Source organism: Esox lucius, chromosome 3 (assembly GCF_011004845.1).
Source record: "Esox lucius isolate fEsoLuc1 chromosome 3, fEsoLuc1.pri, whole genome shotgun sequence".
NCBI lineage: Eukaryota > Metazoa > Chordata > Actinopteri > Esociformes > Esocidae > Esox > Esox lucius.
In genome coordinates, this window is record NC_047571.1 from 24,419,441 (window position 1) to 24,435,606 (window position 16,166).

Consider the following 16,166-nt stretch of genomic DNA (forward strand, 5'->3'; position numbering starts at 1 on the left):
TCAATCTGTCTGTGTGAGTATGTGAATGGGACACATTGTTTGTCATCTGAAGCTGTCCGTTTCAGCCAAAAGACCAAAAACCTGTCCACTGTATTTTGGTGTCTATTCAGTTCACAAAGTATCTTTTGAAAATCATACTTTTTCTATGAAGCCTAGACTATAGAACATTGTATTATTTTTTGTTTATTGACTTAAAATTACTTAAATCTCCAAGTCAGACCGTGAAAATCTTAATGAATAATTTATAGTAAAAATTTATTTGCGTCACACTCACAAATTTGGGATTTCCTCTTGTGTCAAAACAAATATTCAAACCCCAAATCTTTCTTTTCTGTGCACAGGTAAACTCCACTCATTGGTCAGAGTTCAGGCAGCCACTCTCTCTCCTGCCCCCCTCCTCCCAGAGAACTCTGACACTCTATGACATCACATGTTGAAACTTGGCTCCTCCCGGTTCTCCGTGAACACAGCTCAGTGTGTGATCAACCTTTGGCGCAGAAGGTTCTCTCAGCGAGCTACTATACACTCTCTCTTCCTTTACTACTGAGTAATTGAGCCTTAACTGGAGAGAGGAGAATCACTGAAGGGACAGACAGACAGAGAGAAAACAATTTATTCCGCTGTGTGCTGGTAGTGGAATAGTTAAGCAGGGGGACCTAACTGCCGCTTGAGTTTTGAAAGGAGAGACCTCCATAAGGAATTGACTTAACCTTCCCTGGATTCTGGTGGATATTCCTTAAGGATTTTTGTAAGGATTTGGATATTGTGGTAGTAGGACACTCGGATTAACTGCCGAACGAAGGTTTCTAAGAGGAATACAAACCTGATTTATTTTCCAGTTTTTCTTTTTTATAGATATGGGTAAGTGATGTTATTAATGTTTGTTTGTAATGCATGAGAATGCAAGTTGTTAAGACCAACTCCTTGGTGTAGAAAATGTGTAGCTACTGTAGGCATTTCTCCCCTCTCTTCAGCACAGGTGTTGATAAAACAAAGATATATATACTTTAATAATCGGAAAAAAGATTTGTAGTTAACTCTTTTAGCCAAACTAGGTTGATGTGATACACTTCTTCAATACTGAGGTATTTTGTTCTATTCTTTTGTGGCCTTTTTCTTTTGTCCGTGTTCACTCTTGCTTGTTAAGCCAAAACAATAGTTTATCCTCCTCTTGGCTTAGCTCTTTTGGTTGGCTCTTTGGCAAATTGCCCTGTCTGGTGCAAGCAATCCCCTGTTTCTTTTCCACAGGACTTTGAATAGGCGGGCTTGGTGTGCTCTTAAGGTGAACTGCCCAGCTGAGTCTATAGCAGGGCTACTTTGAGGCCAAAAACAACCTGTTTTTCCAGTTGTCTGAACCCCTAAAGGGCCTTTTATCACCTATATAGGGCACTATCCTCTTGAAGAGCCCTTGTCAAAAGTAGTGCATTATCCAGTGAATAGGATGCAATTTGGGACTCAACCTGTATCTCCCCTGGCAATCTACAGGCTAAAGTTTCAGCAACTCGAATTTCAGTTAACAAGGTCTACTTACTTCAGTGGTTCTGAGCTACTGAGGCGTGGGGATTCCCTAGTAGAAGGAAGGGTTTTGAACAGTTCATGGTTTAAGCTCGAATGTGTGTTTTTATTTGAGATTTGTATACTCTACCCACATGATTATCGGGGAGAGGATGTGGCGTTATCCAAGGGTTAAGTTGGCTCAGTAGTTTATTGTTAGCTTTAGGTGTGGTACTATTCAATTGAAACCTTTTTTCTAAACAGCTTTGGCATAGGTTATAATCTGTTGAACTTCTCTTTTAGCGAGTTTTTAGCAAGTAGTGGAATAGCCTAGCCTGTATGTTTGAGTTTTTATCTATTAATATTGTATTAGCGTTATGTCAGCTGATTGTGTTTTAGCTTTACTGCGTAATCAATTCAATATCTTTACAAAATATTTATTGATTTTCAACCTCATGTCATTCTATTATTACAATAATGTTTTACACTTAGGCCTATATTACACACCGTTTTTGTCAATAGCATGTTTATAGCATTTGTTTCACAGAGGAATGGGCAGCAGGTGTTGCTCAATAAAAGCCTGTTGCCAAATACTTGGCTAGGCTGTGTGTCAAAAAAGTGAAAATGAAAAGAGAGGAGAAAAAAATAAATATATAAATATATATATATATATATATATATATATATATATATATATATATGTTGTTTTAGCAGCTTGCTCTGTTCCATCCGAGCTGTCTTAAGCTCTCAGGGCACAGTGTGTAAAGACGACATGTCTGTCTTGCTTTGTTTGGCATGAAAAGACCACATCTCCCCACGGGTGCGTCTCCCTCCCAGTCGGAGAGCAAAGTAGAGAACCCAGCACCTCCTCTGTCCTCCTGGCCTAGCGTCTTTGTTTTTTAAAAATGGTTCCACAGCAAAATAGTGTCAAACTAATGTCCTGTCTCCATCATACAAATAACCTTGTTCATTAAGGTGTACATGGTACATTTGATTGGAGCACTCTTGTTTTGAGACACTTAATGATACAGCACCTCTCCCTCTCTTCCTTTCACATCTCTTAGTTAATCATTCATTAACCACTAACCTCTTGTCTAGCCTCTTGGAAGGAACAGAAATGCCCTGGGCATTGGAATAGAAACCTGTACACGTGAGGATAAACTGGCCTTGAGAAAGTTTCAGACAAAGGGGGCAGCATTCATCACACTCATTAACTTGTCTTCTGACCTTAGAAGGAGCATGGGGGAATCATGTACCTGGAACACGTTCATAAAGCTTTATAAGCCTTTCACTACTAGTGCCTTTTAAAGACAAAAGCCATCAGCTCTGAATTGAAAGTTGTTAGATATTACAAATTGTTAGACAGACAAGACAAAACTTAAAACTATTTATTACATTGACAATCAATAAGTTCTTATGCAGTTATACACATAAGAAATATGTAAGCAAAGTAAAAGTTTCAGGTTCATCATGGCGAACCTGAAACTGAGAGATGAATGTTCTAATGTTAGAGATGCAAATCAAAATAATAACAATACAGTAAGAATTTCTTCCCCCAGAAAGTAGTCATTAAGCTCTTCAGTCCAACTCCATACACTAGCTTACAACTCCATACACTAGCTTACAACTCCATACACTAGCTTACAACTCCATACACTAGCTTACAACTCCATACACTAGCTTACAACTCCATACACTAGCTTACAACTCCATACACTAGCTTACAACTCCATACACTAGCTTACAACTCCATACATTAGCTTACAACTCCATACACTAGCTCCAAACAGTAGCTTCAGTTCCTGGTCTTCCCGTTCCCTCTGTTATACTCTGAGGTTGAACTTTGACCTCTTGGTAGTCTCTCCTTTCCTCTGCTGTTCGCTACGTTGACCCTGGCATTCCATGTTTATGACTTTGTCTTAGTCACGTCGCCACAGGCAACACTCCAGAAGTGCTGGCATCAGACATAAAGACAGACATGGAGTGGTTATTGAATCCATGGTCTGACTGCTTGAAGGGATATAAGGGATATGCCATTTTGACTGAGGCCCAAATGGGACTGTAGTCCATAAATTGGCCTTCATTTTCGGCGGTGCACTTTATGGAGTATAGGTTACGAATTACAACACATCCTCAAATGTTTCTGGGCCTTTTTGTCTTCAGTCTTGTCATTTGCATTTGCAAGACACGCTCACCCTGATCGTGGTATTGACATGGCCAGCTATGAATATTTCAGCACAAAAAAACACCTGTTTGCAATGTGTTTGGGGTCCTTATCCTGATGCATAATGAGGTGCTGTCCAGTGACTTTATAGGCATTTGGTTGGCTTGAACAAAATAATTCACCCATCATGGTGAACCTGTAGTGAACACTTTGTGGGCGATGTTACAATACCATTTACTATTGATGAGGATTTACAGTCAAAATGCATTGCCAAATTGCTACCGTGTTTTTCCTCTCTCTTATGTCGGATGTCCTTGGATCATTGCAGCATTCCTCTAAGACAATTGAAAATTAGTTTTGAATGCAAACCTAATCTTGGTGCTGTCTTCCCAAGCTTGGTCGTCTTTACACAGGCTTGGACGAATCTGTCCTGAGGCTTGGTTCTTTTTACTCAGGCTTGGTTCTCTTTACTCAGGCTTGGTTCTCTTTACCCAGGATTGGTCCTCTTTACCCAGGCTTGGTCCTGTCTTCCAAAACTTGGTCGTCCTTATCTAGGCTTGGCTGTATCTGTCCTCAGGCTTGGTTCTCTTTACCCAGGCTTGGTTGTGTCTGTCTTAGGCTTGGTTCTTTTTACCCAGGCTTGGTCGTGTCTGTCCCCAGGCTTGATCCTGTCTTCCCTAGCTTGGTCCCTTTTACCCAGGTTTGGGCCTGTCTTCCCTGGCTAGGTCCTCTTTACCCAGTCTTGGTTCTCTTTACCCAGGCTTGGTTGTGTCTGTCTTAGGCTTGGTTCTTTTTACCCAGGCTTGGTCGTGTCTGTCCCCAGGCTTGATCCTGTCTTCCCTAGCTTGGTCCCTTTTACCCAGGTTTGGGCCTGTCTTCTCTGGCTAGGTCCTCTTTACCCAGTCTTGGTTCTCTTTGCCCAGGCTTGGTCATGTCTGTCCCCAGGCCTGTTCCTGTCTGTCCCAAGGCTTGGTTCTCTTTACCCAGGCTTTGTCCTGTCTTCCCAGGGTTGGTCCTGCCGGTCCCCCCAGGTGATCCTACCCTATATTGGTTTGTCTGTTCTGATTCTTCTCATAAATCACACACTTAGTCTCATAATCTCTAGTCCCAGAACAAATCCTCAAATGTAGTTAAGAACCAAAAGATATGGATTTCTCTGCTGGAACTAGATTTTCCATCAGTAAGTGTGTGATTTGAAGGGATGCTAGACGGTGCAATAGCCATGTTGTGTGTGCGTGATTCTGAGGGCATCACAGCCTAATAATAGACGTTTAGCATTGTGATGGATCCCGTTCATCTCTACGTCTTTCCCCAGGGACACATTAAAGAGGCTGTTTACCATCACAGATCAATGCCTGGAAGGTGAACGGGCCTGGCCCATGGTCGCAACATAAGGGACTTCAACTGCTGTCTACACTGAACAGTTAGCTAATAGGGTTGTACTTGTTCTAGGTTACGCTGTTGACTTGAAGCATACTACAATAGTTCTAACCAAAGGAACCCTGACAGTTTCTAGCCACCTCTCCCATCCCCTAACATCGCCCTTCACCCACCATTGTCTTTCACCCACCCTGCCTCTTCTCCCTTCACCCACCCACCCTGCCTCTTCTCCCATCACCCACCCACCCTGCCTCTTCTCCCATCACCCACCCACCCTGCCTCCTTTCCCTTCACCCACCCACCCTGCCTCTTCTCCCTTCACCCACCCACCCTGCCTCTTCTCCCTTCACCCACCCACCCTGCCTCCTCTCCCTTCACCCACCCACCCTGCCTCTTCTCCCTTCACCCACCCACCCTGCCTCTTCTCCCTTCACCCACCCACCCTGCCTCTTCTCCCTTCATCCACCCACCCTGCCTCCTTTCCCTTCACCCACCCACCCACCCACCCTGCCTCCTCTCCCTTCAGACACCCACCCTGCCTCCTCTCCCTTCACCCACCCACCCTGCCTCCTCTGTCGTCTCTCTCCCTTCACCCACCCACCCTGCCTCCTCTCCCTTCACCCACCCACCCTGCCTCCTCTCCCTTCACCCACCCACCCTGCCTCCTCTCCCTTCAGACACCCACCCTGCCTCCTCTCCCTTCACCCACCCACCCTGCCTCCTCTCCCTTCAGACACCCACCCTGCCTCCTCTCCCTTCACCCATCCAGCAATTCCTCCCTTTTCTGGGCTCCTGGGCAATGACGAGTGTTCTCTAGGTTTGGCGTTTCTCTTTGTAATTAGTTTAGTGTGTTTAAGTCCTGTTTAGCTGGGTCTTACAGCTCTTCGTCCTTGTCTCAATATCAGCATGTCCATATCCATACACCCAATCATATCCTTTAAAAGGCTTCTTTCTCTTTCTGTAGCAGCAGCCTAGCACATTGCTGTCGTTAAGCGCTTATTGAATTTTGTCACATTTAGCTCAGCGCATTACGACAGGCTGCTGTGTGGTCGTCAGAAGGGGAGGGAGCGTAAATCTGGTTTGTCAGGAGGGACATTTCCCTGCTCGCCTCACTAAAACTCATTTCAGTTCCAAATCATGCCATTACGCCTCTGCTGATTGAAGCTGCATCTTTTTGGCGGGAGACCCATTGTGTGTGTGTGTGTATTTTAGGTACATCAGGTAGATGTTATGGAGGCATTTTTTTCTGAGTAGATTCGGAAAGAGGCTGGTGATGCAAATGACAAACAATGGAATACAGTATGTATGAGTAATGAATGCCGTCTGAGAATGACTTGTGTCAGTACTGATCTTGGTACTGCTTTAGGCCTGTTTCTGACAGGTGAACACAGAATCGATCTCCACCTGAAATGGAGGATTCAGGTGAGACACAGTGTGGCTACAGGCTAATAATCTATTTTGTGTTTAAGATCCAGTCTCCCCATCACCGGACTGGTGGTTGGACTGGTGTTTGGGTTGGTGGTTGGACTGGTGTTTGGGTTGGTGGTCAGACTGGTGTTTGGGTTGGTGTTTGGACTGGTGTTTGGGTTGGTGGTTGGACTGGTGTTTGGGTTGGTGGTCAGACTGGTGTTTGGGTTGGTGTTTGGACTGGTGTTTGGGTTGGTGGTTGGACTGGTGTTTGGTTTGGTGGTCGGACTGGTGTTTGGGTTGGTCGGACTGGTGTTTGGGTTGGTGGTCGGACTAGTGTTTGGGTTGGTGTTTAGACTGGTGTTTGGGTTGGTGGTCAGACTGGTGTTTGGGTTGGTGGTTGGGTGGGTGATCAGACTGGTGGTTGGGTTGGTGGTTGGACTGATGTTTGGATTGGTGGTTGGACTGGTGTTTGGACTGGTGGTTGGACTGGTGTTTGGACTGGTGGTTGGACTGGTGGTTGGGTTAGTGTTTGGACTGGTGGTTGGACTGGTGTTTGTGTTAGTGGTTGGACTGGTGGTTGGACTGGTGTTTGGACTGGTGTTTGGACTGGTGTTTGGGTTGGTTTTTGGGTTGGTGTTTTGACTGGTGTTTTGACTGGTGTTTGGGTTGGTGTTTGGACTGCTGTTTGGACTGCTGTTTGGACTGGTGTTTGGGTTAGTGTTTGGACTGGTGGTTGGACTGTTGTTTGGGTTGGTGGTTGGACTGATGTTTGGATTGGTGGTTGGATTGGTGGTTGGACTGGTGTTTGGACTGGTGGTTGGACTGGTGTTTGGACTGGTGGTTGGGTTAGTGTTTGGACTGGTGTTTGGATTGGTGGTTGGACTGGTGTTTGGACTGGTGTTTGGACTGGTGTTTGGGTTGGTGTTTGGGTTGGTGTTTGGACTGGTGTTTGGACTGGTGTTTGGACTGGTGTTTGGACTGGTGTTTGGGGTGCTGTGGACTTCTAATGTGGCTAAAAAGAAGGGTTTATGTGTCCTATTAGACTTTGTTCCCTGTGCCTCCTATCTGCTTAGACTCCACACACACACATCTGTGCGCACACAACCACACACACACAGTCCTTGGCTAAAACTAGCCTGTAGATTAACCAGATTGCCTCATTGATTCCCAGTCATATCTCGCGGCCTAGAGTAAAGCTGGGCGATATGACAAAAATCCATATTGCAATAAATTGCCTGCATTCATGTGATAATGCTAAATAGAACCATACATTTACAACATGAATATACACCAGTGTTTTATTTATTATCACATTTTTTGTTCAATGTTTGTAGCTGTCAATTGTCCCATTCAGTTTGACAGTGATTGGCAAACATTCCTATTGAATAACGTAACATTTTTCTAATATGCACTACTTATTGTAATGAAATCAGCAAAACGCCAGCCATAAGCATTCAGCATGTTCATGTCGATAACTCTTGTTTTATTATCCCTGCTCCAGCCTCAACCAATGATGGATTCCTCAATCACTTCTGCTGGTCAGGTCACCAATATAAAGTAGACTGGACACGGCCTTGTAACCATGTGGCCTGCTGTTCATCTAAGAACTGGTCCCAGTACAGTAAAGATTAGCACACTTCTGCACCGACACAACACTGCCTTAAAGAAAGAAAACGTTATTTGACTGGGACTCTTCAGTGTGTAGAATGTGTGGGGTACAGCCGAAACATTAGACATCTGCGAGGAATTTGTATGAGGTTAATATATTATGAGAATGGATGGGACAACATTTGCAAGTATTTGACCTGCGTTGGACCCAACAAAAAACATCGGTTGTCTGGTGTCATTTTGAAATGGTTTATTGTGAGCCTGTTTTAGACTGTCGCCTGTGACGTCTGTTGGGCACCGTGAACCATCAGCTATCCAGTGGTGACGAATGGCCTTTGTCCCTCAGAAAGTCACCCTCCACAATAATGCGCAGTGACTCCTCTCCTCTCCGCTTCCCTCCTCTTTTCTCCACTTCTTTCCTTCTTCCTCCTCTTTTTCCCACTCCTCTCCCTGGTCCTGTTGAGTAGAAGATGGATGGAGATTCATTTTATTTCATTAGTGATCCTTCTCTTATTTATAGCCCGGCAGAGCAGGGGCAGCCTATTGTCCTCCTGTGGTGTGTGTGTGTGTATTGGGGGGTTGATGAACACATTCCTCTCTCTGGGAGGGTATTCTCAAAGGACCCCTGTGCTTCATTCAGTGAACAATGCTAAGATCCTGAACTCAAAATCCCATCTATTCTGCCTAGTAACACACTCTGGGATTTCGGGTGTTGCCTTCAAAACCGATCATAGGCTGTCTTTCTGTTATGTCATATTTAATGAGGTCCGGCGAAAACAAGTTAGTGTAATTCACCCAAAACCACACAATCCAATGATGTCATTGTTAAGCAGTGATAATATACGATAAGAATATATGTTGTGACAATCTTCATTGTTATAGGAAGTTAAATGTGGATCTTGCGTGCAGGTTATTGTTTTGAGTGTCATGAAATGTTGAAGGGTATCTTCCCCTGGTCCGATAACATCTATGATGGGTTTTCACACACTTTTCAGATTTCACAAAAAATGTAACTCATCGTTAAAAAAGTTGTTTTGCCCACTAAAAGAACATATGGCTTTAACCAAATAGATACAGGTGTCATGGTTTGTGTCATAAAAAAGTATTAAAAAGCTACATTTTATCATTTGATATTACAAATGGTCTCCTATTCCCTACATAGTACCCTCACCCAGTTCAGAAGCAGGGCACCAGGCTGGGGTATAGGTTGATTTGGGGACAATATTCAGGTAATTTCTTCAAATTTCAAATTGTTCGCTGTACAGTCCCAGTCCCTCACAATAAGACACCAAACACCAATCCCTCAGATTAACACTCCAAACCCCAATGTCTCAGATTAACACTCCAAACCTAATCCCTCAGATTAACACACCAAACCCCGATCCCTCATTGATAAATGAATAGGACAGAGAGGGAGACAAGAGGACTGGTTCACACAGTACAGAGAGGGAGAGACGAGGACTGTTTCACACAGGACAGAGAGGGAGAGACGAGGACTGTTTCACACAGGACAGAGAGGGAGAGACGAGGACTGTTTCACACATGACAGAGAGGGAGAGACGAGGACTGTTTCACACAGGACAGAGAGGGAGACAAGAGGACTCTTTCACACAGGACAGAGAGGGAGAGACGAGGACTGTTTCACACAGGACAGAGAGGGAGAGACGAGGACTGTTTCACACAGGACAGAGAGGGAGAGACGAGGACTGTTTCACACAGGACAGAGTGGGAGAGACGAGGACTGTTTCACACAGGACAGAGAGGGAGAGACAAGGACTGTTTCACACAGGACAGAGAGGGAGAGACGAGGACTGTTTCACACAGGACAGAGAGGGAGAGACGAGGACTGTTTCACACAGGACAGCTAGTCCACAGGAATGGTACTCAGAGCACACTCCACCAATAGGGGCTGACAACAGAGACGGAATGAATTGAATGTTGTCTCATAGTAATCTGAAATGTCCCTCCTTACAAACATTACATTGATGCAGTTGCATGCTGTTCATAGTTTCACTGCTAGCGTATGTCTTTATTGTGTAAATGCAAACAGTTAAAGGTTTAAAGACTTTATCGCAACTGAGCAATGAGCTGATCATAACAAGCACGTGCTTACCTAAGCTGTTCATGACAACTATACTGTGTAGCCTACATTACACTATGTTATTCAGTGCACCATTTAATGTTTTTTTTTGCAGTTAAACTTTAACTGATTAAGATGTCGCGCCCGTGAATTGCATAGCAGTATAGTTATTGCCTGCCAGCGGATTAGCCCGTGGGTCCGATTGAGGGTGTGTGTCTTGATGAGGGTGGGGCAATTGTCCAGCACCGTGCGTCACACTTTAGCAGCTCCTTGTGGCCACTTTGAAATCTGTGAGCTTAATCAAGGTAGAAGGCCGTACATTCCTTCTGGCGCATAAGGATTCCAGTATAAACTTCCTGATTGAGCAAGCACTGTGATAAGAACCAGGAAGGCCACTGACATTTTCATATGATGAAATTCATGAGAAGATGTGGTAAAACTAATATAAATATGTAAGTGAAATGTGATAAGGGCAAGGCTGTTTGCTTTGTGATGTGCACTATTTATTATTTACTTATTCAAGTGTTTTGGCTGTTATGTACTTTTCTCTCAGATATGTGTAAGAGCAGCTTGTAGATTCAGTGACTAATACGTGGATGCATTCACCCTCTGTCCCTCTGTGCCAGACTTAAGGTGAGCAATATGTTTTGGACAGCACACTCACAGTATTGAATCGCAAAAAAAGAATGAAAACAATGGGAAAGCTATACATTGTAATGCAAACACAGGAATTAATGGCACAAAGATACATTAAAGACGTCTGCATTTACTGTCAGTGTGGCATCATAAAGAGTTTTCACAAATCCGCTACAGCGATACCAGCCGAGCACTACTGCTGTAAATGCACAAGCTGCACCACGGCCACCTCTAATGTGCATGTCATGATCAATCCCGCTCTTGATAATTCACTCTGTCAATGTTTTGAATGGATCTGTCCCAATGACATTTAATGAATGAAAATAAAACGTCTCCTTCTGGTCCCTATGCAGCAGCCGTCACGGTAACGCTAAACGGACTTGACAGTGCATTTAGAGCCAGTACACACATACTTGTGGCTGATCTGTGGTACAGGCCATCATCTGTGATCTGCTAATGTGTTGACCTGACTGAGACGCTTTGAGCTTCATACCAGATCTACTGGTCTGGTGCTGTGTGTGTGTGTGTGTGTGTGTGTGTGTGTGTGTGTGTGTGAGTGTGCGTGTGTGTGTGACAGTGAGTGACTGTCCCATTTCAGTGTTGATAGCAGTGCGTTCTGTCTAATCGGTGTCAACAGCCGTGTTGGTATGTCAGGGGGTGTTTGTCTTAACTGGATCCAATCCTCGTTTGGGTCAGGCAGTCAGAAGTCAAGAATCATTATGGTTGGATTAATCGCAGCGGTATTGTGTGGTACAGGACAGTGGACCGTTGGCGAGTTGCGTCTGCTGGATGGAAGGGTAACAGAAAAATACGCAGGGAGACAGAGTCCGAGGAAACGAGAGAAAGAAGTGATGGAGAGAGAGGAGGGAGAAGGGAGCGAAAGAGCAATGGAGTAAGAGAAGAAATAGCGAGGGAGATGGGGGTTAGAGAGTGTGACAGGGGGGGTCAGGGTTAGAGAGAGGGGGAGATTGGGGTCAGATAGACAGACAGAGACAGAGAGAGAGAGAGAGATGAGTGAAAAGAGGGAAGAACAGGGCAGTTAAATAAGTGTAGCACATTCAGGGAAAGTGATTGTGATGGTTGGGAGTCGGGCAGACATACTGAGAAGTGGGAGGGAAATAGACATGAGAGAGTGGAAGGGGAGAGACAGACGACTGGAATCAGAAATGCTGAGGAGGCACTAGCAGAGTCACAGCTATCAGTCAGTGTTTGGCCGGAGTAGGGAATTTGTTCTGAGAACCAAACTAGTGATGGCCAACCAAGGCTTCATTAGCGTTATTTTAGCAGCAGGATGTTAGCTGGCAGTACTCAGATTTTCTTTATCACAATAAAAGTCATCATTGAAATTTATAAGGCCATATAGTTAACAATCTAGTCTGTAAAAAAGAACAGACAAGAACCACATTGTAACGGACATTAAACATAAAACGACAGACTAGATTGTTGACTATATTGCCTTATATATTTCAATTATGGCTTTTATTTTGACAAAGAAAATCTGAGTTAGCACTGCTAGCATAATATCCTGCTGCTAGAAGAACGGTAATGAAGCCTCGAATGGCCATCACTAAACTAAACCACTTTACTCCTGCATCACAAGGTTAATCAAGTGCACATCAGTGTTACGCTGCTCCCTGTATTTAATGCCACCTTCCTTTGCACATAATGCACTTACTGTTTTATTGACCTATTGGTGATAGGCTGCCGTTTGGGACTCAGTGTAGTACATAACAAAGTACAGTGATTAGATTTATTATATGAGGCTTTCACTGCACATTGAACAGTACCAACCACACCCAGACCTAAGTGGTGTTGATAATGATTAAGCTAATGATCGTTTTGTTGCCTGCAAACACTTTCTGTCTTTTAGATGGACAAGAACATTGATTCAGTTGTTTATTATGATGGATTGATAGAATTCCAATTGGAGAAGAGACCAACTCAAAAGTCGGCTTAACAGACATGTTAGTGGCAAAAAGGTGGGGAGGAGGAAGTGAGACAAAGAGAGTGGGAAAGACAAAAGAAAAGTCCAAGAGTGAATTGAGGGGAAACGGTTGGGGAATGTGTTGTAGATCTCTTTGCTCTGTCACTGTAATGGACTGACCTTCTCAGCGTCAGATTCATAGTATTACTTCTCTTTCTCAACCTCCCTCTCACCTGTCTTCCCTTTCTTTTTCTCTCTCTCCTCCCCACCTCTCTCTAAACTAATTTAAATGTTCTTCGTCTCACCCCTCCTCCACAGTTTGATGCTAATGTCCCTCAACCGTTCAGTTTGCCACCAGTTTGATAGTAGAACTTTAGTCAGGGTTCAACATTAAGGATGGCCCGCTGGCCCGGGGCCAGTAAGACCTAACGTCGGGCCAGTAGACAAAGATAGTTACTGGCCCGTAAAGGCCATAATTTTCAATTTTCTCTATTAAATTCATAGTATCATATTAAACCTTTTGCTTGTCATCTTTGTAACTCTTCCAGCATTGATTTTTGCTCGTTTTGGCATTAAAATGCGTCTCTGGTGCTTCGTCTCTCCCCTCGGTGTGGTACAGTACCGGTGTCGTCTTTTTGACGAACAATATTCAATGGCTCGTCTGTTTTGACCAATCACAGTTCATAGTCCATTCTAGAGCATGACCCAAATATGGTATCGTACTTGGCAAAGCAAATGCGATCATTTTTGTTTTCTGTGAAAGAACAGATTCCAAGGGTCAAAAACAGTAATGGCAAGGGACACGTACCGCCGCACATGTCGTGAGTTCCAGACGAAAGCTGATAAAACAGGGTTGTTTATTATGGGAACTAACTACTACCGAAAACCTGCTCTTAAGTCCCTGCAGCATGTTGCATGTTCTGTAAAGTACAATTTTATTATGGTTTTTTTTGTTTATTCTGTTCAGGCCAGTAAAAATACAGTCCTGGTCAGTAGATTTCAGACCTACTGGCCCCCAAAGGGCTAGGTGAGGAAAAACATTAGTGTTGGACCCTGATTAGACTTTGAAATTCAACCTAAAACATTTCCTTTTCCATTAAAACTTCATCACCTGTTTATTAAAGACCTTAAGATTGGATCTTTGTTCCTTGTTACTCTCTTTCATTTTAGCCTGGATCACGTAAGCGGAGCCGGCCAAGATGAGCGAATGTCTCTTACTGAGTGACTGAGTGCCTGACTGACTACTCATTGTTAAATAGCGTAGTGGTTAGATAACAGATCTATGCGAACTGCCACGTAGGCATCAGGGGTCCAATCCTTGCCTCGGGCATTACAAATTAGGCATTCGGCTTTGTTTAGGATAGTCTATAACACTTTGCTGGCTATGAGCTTCAGTAGCTACATTATAGTAAGCCTAAAGCAAAACTGTTCATGGTTATATTGCGATAGACAAACTGCACCGACAAGGAACGTATAAATCTCACTTTCAATTCACATAGCGTAGTGGTTGGCTATTTAACTTTCATTGTTTTTCTAAAGAAAATGGAGTGATTGCAGTCATTGTTTTCATTACTGTATAGCTATTAGCTTGCCATCTACAGTAATCTCTTTATAATTTAATGGGGTGAATGTAGTGTAGCGACCCTGTTAAATCTGTTGTTGGTTTGGATGCTAGATAATGTAGGGAACTAGTTTTGAGAACCGTGGAGTTTTCGACTAATTGGTTTGACAATGCAGAAGTAAACAGACACCACATATGTACAGACGAATCAGGTGCAACAAAAATCACTGTTTAAATAGCATAGTGGTTATAGGCTCAGTCTGTTACATAGGAAACCGCAGATCGACTCTAGCCTGGGACAACAACATTCATCCCTTTTAACCACGGGCTGGCAGAACTAGGCTTGCCTGGTTTCTTTTCTTGTTAAGAAAGGGCGGTGAATACCAAATACAACAGTATTTCTTTTATTTCTTCTTTCTTCTGATATGTCTCTAGGTCTGTTGGCTGCTGACTGGTTCCTTCCTTGTCATAAGGCTTGTTTACATTACATTTTCTGATGTATCGAGGAACACCCGAGACTCTAGATGATTGTTTTGTGTAAACTTGCAGATATTGGTAGCTCGAGGTGCCACCGTCCGAGATAAGCATGTGCCACATTTTCGATTAAGCCAGGTATGTGAATTAGGGATCCTAATTTAAATTTGAATATTCAGAATTGAATTAGTGTTCAAGTACTTTTGTGATCATTCATTTTGGCTAAGAAATCCAACTATGAGGATGTTTGTGAGCGGCAGTGGCCAGGAGACTGGTTAGAATTAAGAGAATGATGAACTGAGACAGATACAGAGAGGTCATTGAAAACCACCTGATCCGGAGCGCACAGGACCTCAGACTGGGAAGATTGATCTTTCACCACGTCAACTTTTGAAAACATGCAGCCAAGCTGGATTGGCTTTGGAACAAGTATGTGATTGTCTTTGAATGTCCTCAAGAATCTACAAAGATGGATGGGAGAACCTGCCCAAATCAGTGGGGGAAGATGGTTTAGGCATCCCCAAAAAAACATGATCGCCACCAAACGCACTTCCACAAAGTATTGAGTAAATGGTCTAAATGCTTATGCATGCGAGATATATAAACAGTTGCCAAAATAATTCTACAGATTTGTTTGCTTTGTCATTTCGTCACTTGTATTGTCTGTAGACGGATGGCTAAATAAGTTGCATTTTATCAATGATAAATGAAGCCGTAACACAATAGAATGTGAGAAAGAAAGTGAAGGTTTTGAATACTTTCCGAAAGCCACTGTATAATGGCTCCTAGTTCTGTACTGTTTGTCGGGCTATTGCGGCTTCCTGCTTTTCCTCCACTATCTCACAGAAACGGGGCATTGAACCGACATCATGATCGAAGACCCCGGCTCCTTCACCTGTCATGTAGTAGTTAGTGTTCAGGTTGGCATACCAGTAAAGTTCAAGAAAACGGGTGTTTCGAGTATATCCAAGGAAAAAGTAAGACACTATTTGTATAATACAATAATTTCCTGCTTCACATCCCTAATGTGAATATGCCTCTGCCTTCACAGCATGATCCAATGCTCAGATAGAGATGGAGGGAGTGGGTTGAGAAAAGAGAAATGCAGGGTGAAGAAGAGAGAACATTAAAAGGATTGGCCGAGGTTATAAAGAGGGATACATGGAGAGATAAAGAGGGACTTTTAAGATGGATAGAGAAATAGAGAAAGAGAAACATTAAGGGTGAGAGGTGGAGAGCTGGACAGAAGGGCTGGAGCTAAGATGAAGTGTGTAACTGATAGGGCTGGACTTTCAGAGTTCAAAGGTCAGGGAGGTAAGTGGGTGTGGATTTCCAGTTTGGCTTAGCTAGCGTGAAAAGCCATGTGGATAGATGGGGTTGTTGCGTTACAGGTTGACCCAGCTAGCCTTCTGGAGGTGAAAGGTCATCTAGGTAG

The 16,166-nt window shown here is 43.6% G+C and overlaps 1 protein-coding gene across 23 annotated transcripts in view; it reads left to right on the forward strand.

Moving 5' to 3' along the window:
- The window catches only part of LOC105022906 (receptor-type tyrosine-protein phosphatase F), a 205,079-nt gene that overhangs the window by 70,329 nt on the left and 118,584 nt on the right, over window positions 1-16,166 (forward strand). For 20 of the 23 annotated variants that reach the window (XM_034291381.1, XM_029118703.2, XM_034291386.1 and 17 more), the window contains exon 1: window positions 463-861. The exons of 1 other annotated variant lie outside the window; for it this stretch is intronic. The gene's annotated coding sequence lies outside the window, so the exon portion shown is untranslated. Of the gene's footprint in view, window positions 1-462; window positions 862-16,166 lie in introns of those variants that run through there. 2 more of the 23 variants (XM_029118709.2, XM_013131741.3) reach the window with 1 other exon arrangement.